Source organism: Euwallacea similis, chromosome 14 (genome assembly GCF_039881205.1).
Source record: "Euwallacea similis isolate ESF13 chromosome 14, ESF131.1, whole genome shotgun sequence".
Taxonomy (NCBI): domain Eukaryota; kingdom Metazoa; phylum Arthropoda; class Insecta; order Coleoptera; family Curculionidae; genus Euwallacea; species Euwallacea similis.
This window is the reverse complement of record NC_089622.1, coordinates 3,461,022-3,469,862: the sequence shown is the minus strand read 5'-3', so window position 1 is coordinate 3,469,862 and position 8,841 is coordinate 3,461,022.

Sequence of the window (8,841 nt, the reverse complement as noted above, 5' to 3'; positions counted from 1 at the left end):
TTTTATTTTAAAGGGGTGAACAAACACCTTTAGAAAATGTGATTAACGCTAAAATGCCTTAATAAAAGTCAAATAATAAGAAAGATACGATTTTTTTATTTTACGATTTTATTTCTAAAAATTATGCAAACACGTAATTAAAAAATTAATAAAACACTGCGTTTCAGCAGGTGCTCAAAGTTATCGTCCTGTTGTTGAACACAAAGCTCGACGTATCCATGAATCGGCATAACTTCCAAGTCCTAGGCCTTGTTGTCGAATGATTGTCGCAGCTACTTCAACACGGTTATGAAGGTCCTCGAAGTCAAGTACTTTATTGGTGTATACCATGGTCTTCATTAAGCCGCATAAATAAAAATCGAGTGGAGTAAGGTCGGGTGACCGAAGAGGCTATGGAACCGGACCTCCCCTACAGATTCAGGTCTTCATACAGATCGATAAAAAAAATTTAAATAACATCGTAAAATTTTTTTTCCAAATCATATCTCTCTTATTATTTGACTTTTATTAGGACGTTTTAGCGTTAATCACATTTTTTAAGGTGTTCATTCACCCCTTAAAAATAAAATTACAAGACTATAAACACCTTATATAGTATTTTTCTTAAACATCGTTGCCAGTACTACTATTTAAACTACAAAACAGAAAATTGAATTAAAAGTTTTTTTTAATATTCACTTTTTTATATAAAAAAACCTGCCGCATTTCGCATAGTCATAACATGCAAATGACTACAATCCTGTTATAAGAGCATCTTTGTTGAGCTGACAAATGAGGGGGTTACACAGCACACCTGCGAGATTGACATCGTTATATTCTTTCGCATCAATAGCAATGCAACCAACCAAGACGATTGATTGAGGGGTACAGTTAAAAATTCTTTTAAACTATAATCAAGATTAGCCATCAGAACATCTGCTAATTGACAGGAAATCGGTTTTCGAAAGGTATGAAGTGAGGCGGTTTTTGATATTAGATGATTTTGTTTAGTAAAATGCATATCAATATTACATAAGAGGGTGTCTGTTTCTGAAACTGAATCATGGGAATCTTAACAATCATCGAAGATATCCGGTCAGTTAACTTGGCACAAAGTTGCGGAATTTAGAGTTCAAGAGTATATGTATCTACAGACATGTAGAACCATCGGTCATTTTCCGCATCTATCTTAAGACTGTATTCAGGTTAGCGCAGGTAAGATTTTCTTCCTCACGAGGGTTTCGAAGAGAAATCTGAATTGATATGTACTATTGCTCGAGTCCCTGATTTCTTCTTTCTTTTCTATCAAATGCCGACTTTTGCGACAAAAGTATTATAAAATGTATAAGGCATTTAAATTACAAGTTCTCCTTGTTTACTAAATTAATTCGGACTATACAAAATCGTCGTTAACTGTTTCCACTGTTCTCCACTAACAGGGAAATCATTAAATTGCTTGTTTCACAAATAGGAAGTTCGCAGAAGCAAATGGAAAAATGCTGTGAGATGTTGTCTTTGATCTTAGACTATGAGTTTCAGAAAATATAGCTGCAAATGATAACATCAATTTCCTTTTACCTCCGATAGAAATCAAGTTTCTTTGAATACATCCACTTTTTTAATGTTCAAACTCACAGGGTTGACGAACCGCAATTTGCTATCCACTCTTTGACATTTTCTTCGCAACTTTTCGTTGATTGATTCTTGACTTCGTGACTTTTCTTTTTATCTGTACATAAGGCAATTAGCGGCATATTGGCCACGCAAAAGCAGACACGGTGGTGCCTAAACGATCTGCACATGTGTGACTAATGCTGGCCATAATGCCCCTTAAGAGCTGGATGTGTGTTCACTCTTTGATCTCGTCGTCACTCTTAGATTCGACAATCGTCAACAGGAAATATTAAATTGGTTATACAGTTGCCACGCCTCATTATGAGAGATATTTAAACGCCATGTCTGTCTGAGCGCTTTGCTTTAATGTAAATGCTATTCAAGAAGTCGTATAATCGTCTGCTGTTTTGTTGGGCGTTTGAGGGAGAAATGAGTTTTTTTGGAGAGAGGAAAAAAGTTGTAAAGTTAATTGTAATTTAAGTTTGTTTTCAAAATGTCGGCTTGTAAATTGGACTCGGAAAACGCCTGCAAAATAAGAAAAGTTTATATGAGTGCCTTCAGCTCAGGGGGGCACTTCATTATTCCTTTATTAAGTGGCGAATTTGGGAGATAGCGCGAGAGTTTTATGGCAAGCTTTGTCAGGTTTGTTAAATTAACCGTGGGGGAAAAGATGTTTGCATAACGTTACGCTCGACAGAAAAGTTTCTGAGTTGCCTTTGAACACACGCTTCCGCATGATTATACTTTGATATAAATTTGAAAGGCCATAATGCCCTGGCAATTTTATTTCATATTTGCTCTTTTCCCCAGGTAAATAATGTTCGAAACTTGAAAAGAGGCAGAAATTTATAATAGCCTCTTATCCTGCAATACCCGAATATTCTGCGGAAGGGCCTGATTAATTGATAATGCCGAGTCAGGTTAGTCAATCAATCAAAAACCCATTAACAAAACAAACAGCATCGATTACACTTTTAATCTGTTCTGCGGCAGCGATTTAAAAGCACAATCCACACAAAAAAACGCACCCTTAGCAACCGGAACTATGCAAACACCAGCGCAGCAGCCGGCGAATGGTGTGCCTCCTCTAATAAAGAACCCCGTTTACACAGTCCTCATTAAAAATGTATTAATCCATTTTTGAATCGACGGCCTCAAACAAACGCCGAATGCCGGGGGGTAATTATTTTACCATTCCCACCCCTAATCAATCTCTATCATTCGTTGATCAACATTGCTGCGCGCCACCCCACAGTAAGGATCTTTATTAATTTGGCTTCGCCAGTATCGTTTATGTGTTAACAACTGAAATAAACTTGATTATGATAAGGGGGTTTGGATTGGGGTCGATCTTTTGTAAATAGTGGGCAGGGGTTGGATGAGTTTATAAAGGTAAACGATAATGATTTGGGTTTAGTTCGTCCTGGATTGTAGTGCGAACTGATAAGTTTCTAGTGCGGTGCGAGACTGATAAGTTTGTACTGTAAAAATGTCTTTACAAGGTGATCGTTTATTGAACTCAACCATGGGGATCTGGGCAGCCATAGAAGATAAGAGATCGATTAAAGAGTACCCCCCATTAAGATAGTCCAAATGACCTTCGACCTAAAATGAAAACCTAACTGAATGAGCATATAAGTTATAATCCTTAATGCAAATCAGTTGTGCAAAATACCCTTACTCCCACTCCCTAGACCAAAAAAAACCTTAAACCACCATCTTCTCAATTATAATTTTTAACTTGAAAACTGGGTTTTCAAAAAATCTGAAAAAATCACACATATATATAGAAAGTTCTCGCGCATTCGCCATATTTTTTTGTTTTTTCCCTACTAATTCTAACTTAAAAACGATTTTTAAAATTCCAACACAGAATAATTTTTTTTTTAAATAGGCTGCAGGTCCATTCTTTTCTTCTAACGATGGGCTTTTTTATGGCAAATGTAAGTGTGTACATGGTGGTTCAAAAGTACGGGCCGCTACTTCAGGAGCGATTTCACACATTATCAGATAAAGCTTTAAGTACTTTTTTTTTAAATCGTTTCTTAAAAAAGTTATGAAATATGGGGCTGGTAAAATGATGTTTTGAGTCTAATTAGTGAACGGGCAAATCACAAAGTGTTGAAATTTGGTAGATAGCCCTGAAAATGGATCTGAAATATCTTTGCAAACATTTTTTTTTTAATAGAACTTTTGTCTAATATAAAATTTTATACACAATTTTTAAAACCCATTTTTCTCGAAAACCATCAGTTTGAACGAATTTGAGAAAGAGTACCTTTTTATTGTAAAAAAGATTTTTTCACGAATATAATATTTTCGCGTCAAAATTTTATATTACAAAAAATTTCTATGAAAAAAATAAGCACGTATAGTCCCCCAAACCCGTTACGCCACTGATTATTATATTTAAACATTTTATTTTTTAAAAGCATTGTAGATCCAATTTTATGGCTACTTACCAAATTTCAATACTTAGTGACTTTCCATTCACTAATTAGGGTCAAGAAACCACTTTACCGCCTCCATCTTTAAACCGTTATAACTTTTTTAAGAAACGATTAAAAAAAAAATACTTAAAATGTTATGTTATATTAATGTGTAGAATACGTCCCTTAAATAGCGGCCCGTACTTTGATATAAAATGTGTCACTTTTTAGGCTGCGCCATATTGAAAAATGCAAAAAAATCAATTTTTTAGCATTTTTTTCAATATCGAATTAAACATTTCGGTTTTTTTAGGCATTTCATGTATTTTTTATATTCCAATAGTAACTATTTATTGAAGGTTTAAAGACGTTTTTTTTTATAAGTAGTAAAAAACCGTTTAAGTTGAGAAACAGCAAATAAAATGCGATAAAATTAAATTTAGATCAAAAGGTATTTTGACTATCTTAATGGGGGGTACTCTTTGGAGTAAAATTGAAATTTGAAAATATCACGTTCCAAAATTTAGAAAAATCCGATCATTTTTAAAGATATTCAAAAAGAACTGAAATTTTGGAAAAACTTTTTATTTTTTCTTTACCTAATTTGGCGAGGTAATTAAAAGGGTTGACATTTCATAATTTCAACTTTCCTCTTCTACATCATAGTAGTGTCATATTTGAAATCCTACATGCAAGAAAATATTTAAGAAGCAGGGAAGAGAGGAGTAAAGAGAGGAACTAGTAACCTTAAGTACAGATATAGTTCTTCTATGGATATGACTCATACAATGCTTCATGGAATAATGAGAATTTGAGAAATCACCAGGCTAACACCAGAGAAATCCCTCTAGCTTTAGGTTTTTATCTTGACTTGATTATCTGAGAACCAATAATAAATTAGCTAAATAACTATTTGTCCTTACTCAGTCATTTGTATGAAAATTACCACCCTGGCAAAAATTAGGCTCCATTTCTAAACTATTAGGAATTTGATGTCCTTGAAACTTAGCAAAGCTAGTTCTATAGAACTTTTCAGTTAAAGTTACCACTACATTGATCTATCGACCCATGAGCCTCTGGTAGAACTGTCAAAGCTCGATATAGGGCAGTCAAACGATTGAGCAATCAATCCGTAAAATCGGCTGCTCATCTAGAAAATTGGACGTATACGATTCGTAATTCCGTCCCTCGGCATTAGCATAATTGCTTAATATTTTGACTGCAACTTAGTAATTTACATTTAAATGGCGATCGGCGAAAACCAATTTAAAGTTGTCAAATGTCTGAACGCGTCCTTTGTCGCCTAATTCGGGATCGGTTAATCGCTGGCTCGGCTTAAGAGCCAAAGCGGCCGACCGTGAACGAGGGTGTGCCCGGGCACAAGTGGACCCAAATCCGGAGATACCGGTGGCTGCATTGTTTTCATTCTTGATTTATAGGAAGGAGGAAATCATTAGTGAGACTTGAAAGCGAGAAAATACACGTCCAAGTCCATGCAGGATTCATGAGAGGCGATTTAATAAAACCTAGAAAAATACGAATCCTTTTACACTAAGAGCATTTCGTGCGGAGCACTTCTGGCAAAACACACACGCTTCCAGAAACCGCGTCGCAAAGTTTTCAGGATTGCCCCTGGAAGTCCTTAATTTAAAATGCGAAAGTGATGAGCTAATGGCACCGGATTTGACGAGAAGAGGAGGGTGAGGCATAGCGACGCCGGGCGTCGGTTCACACATCACTCCCGGAAAGGATCAGACACTAATCTTCTTACAACGACAAAAACAATCACACCCCACTTTGTCCTAATCCATTGGTTTTCGGATAATACTCGAATGCGATTTACTTATCTTAGGACCTACAGGATTCACTGAAAGTCGTATTACTTTTTATGCGGTATTTTGGATGCAGAAATTGACCCCTTGAATGATCATTTTAACCGACCGGTAGTTACGTGATTTCCGATGTAACGAAACGCCAGATGTTTCCATATCAACTTGGAGCTTAACGACCACAATAAATTCGCCAAATGTGCGATAAAATGATAAAATCTCATATTTATAAGGTCATTTAAATTCAAGGAAACAATGGCCCTATACAATGATTCTGTGCGGTGCCATTTGTTGGAATTATTTATGGTATGAGAGAGGTGATAGCTGATGGCTACTAGCCAGAGTACAACAACAATGGAGAAAATATTCATATTTTTTTGTTTGTGATATCTTTTTTATTATCCATATCAGACAATAAAAACTAAAAATGGGATTATCGACCAATTTTAAGAATTGAACATTTTGAACTCAAAATATGCATATTATACATATATTTGCTAATAGAGTGATCTCGAACTTTATATCTTATCGCTTTTTGCGGCTGAATTTCTTCCAGAATTAAAACTGAAATTGTAGAAATATTGATAATTAGAACAAGCATTAATAGAAGCAATCTGGAGTAATTAGCTTAAAACTAAAACACAAACATCAATTTTCTAGAAATGCGGGGTAGAAGCTGTAGAGAACGCAGAATTTGATTTGATGACATTGGTAGAGTGATGACAAATAAGAATTTTAGTAGTAAAATTTTCTACATAATACAAGGTGGCTCAAATTCGTGAACAAGTGTGGAAATCGCGAAAACGGTTAGAACTGCAAATTTACATCGATATTCAAGTACATACTTGAATTCAAATACTGGAATTAAAAAAAACTCGTATATTTAAGTGTAAAGAACATGGCATTAAAAATTTTACTTTTCAGTAATATGTTTATTTTACTTTATTAAAATAAAAGTAAAACCATAAAATAAAACACCAGTGAGCAACTTAATATTTATTACATAAATATTTCCAAAACAATTAAATATAAAATTTTGACAATAAAAATTAAAAATGCACCTGGACAAAAGTATGGAAAGAAAAGTTTATTGTTATTTTTTGATGTTTTTGCAGGAAAAATCCTAATATTTAATGGAATATTCTTTTACCTCAAAAACAGCTTACATCTTCTAGATATTGAGTCCACAAGATTTTGAAAAATTTCAACAAGAACGTTCCGCCATTCCTCTGGAAACACTTCCCATAAATCTCCTTCATCATGAATAGTTCTTAATCGAATTTTCCGGTCTAAGTATTCTCAGAGATGTTCTATAGGATTTAGGTCAGGTGATTGGACAGGCCATTCCAAAATATTCACGATATTTTCCAAAAACCAATTTTTTACCACTTTTGAAAAGTGTTTGAGATCATTGTCCCGTTGAAATCTCCATGTTAGAGGCATCTCCTCCTCGGCAAATGGCAGCATCGTATTTTCCAAAATGTTTCGGTACATGAACCAGTCCATTTTTCCAGTTATTTTAAATATTGAGCCGATTCCAGATCAAGAAAAACACCTCAAACAATTATTCTACCACCTCCATGTTTCATGGCAGGTTTCTGATACTTAATATCATATCTTTTGCCCACTGGTCTTCTGACAAATGATCTACCATCAGATTCAAATATTTGGAATTTACTTTTACCACTCCATAGTACTGTGTTCCACTTTTGAGAGGTCCACAGTAAGTGCCTCTGAGCAAAATTGAATTCTTCTCTTCCGGTTCTTTTTTGAAATTAACAGTTTTTTAACTGCAACTCTTCCGAAAAGACCAACTTCGCATAGGCGTCGTCCCACAGTTCGATCAGTCACATTAATATTATAATGTTAAAAAATTTCTTTAATCTACCGAACTGATTTATGGGGATCTGCTATAGAGATCTTTTTAATACATTTTTCTATGTAAGGAGTCGTTTTTGTCAACCAAACTTTGGACGATTTGTTATAGTACCTAGTACTTTAAACTTTTTTAATATCTTTGAGACCGCACTTTCTGCCACTACCAGAGACTTTACTATCGCATGCTGTTTGAGGCCCTCGTTATACAACTTTACAATTCTATTCCGCAAATTTTCTGTTTGATATTTGTTTTCGCCCATTTCTAACACTTTTTGGCTTAAAGCACCAGCACGATAGAATCTTCTGGGAGAAACTAAACTTATGGGACATTCAATAAATATGAAGGAAATTTAAAAAATCCATTCTTTTCACTAGACCATTAACAAAAAATTCTGATAAAAACGAAATGCATGAAAATTCAAATATAAAATCTTTGGAATGTTTACTACTAAACAAATAGTTAATAGTAAACAAATAATCGTTGCCATTTTACCCAGCTTATTTAAATGAATTGCGAAATAAAAAACTTTCCATACTTTTGTCCGCCATTGTATGATCCATTTCAGAATAATACACTGATCACAGCGAAAAAGGAGCCACTAATTTTCATTTAGTATAATTTTTTTACTACTTTAAGGAAAGTCTCAAAAATTTAAGTACACTCTGTAGATACAAATACTTTTTATAAATGAAAAAATAGAACTATGTTCTTATTTTTTTTTATCTTCTTATCGAAGAAAATGCAAAAAATAAAGTATATGAAACCACACATTGACTTGGTTTTTGAATTTTTATGTATTTAAAAAATATATTTTTTGTATTATTTATTTATTATATTTATTATATTGTTTATTTATATTTTATCTATATTTTAAATCCACGTCAAAGTTATTGAATGGTAAAAATGAATGTTGATGTTCTTGGAAGGTCACGGAGACATAAAGTGTATTTAACAAAAATTCAAATTGCCAATACATTAATTGAAGAAGGCCATTCAAGGTGGCATGTTGCCGAAATCCTCAATGTTAGTCGTGCTACAATAAACTGAGCGTGGATGAGATATGAAATGCATAGAATTGTTATAAGGCAGGCTTATTCTAGTCGTGCAAGGT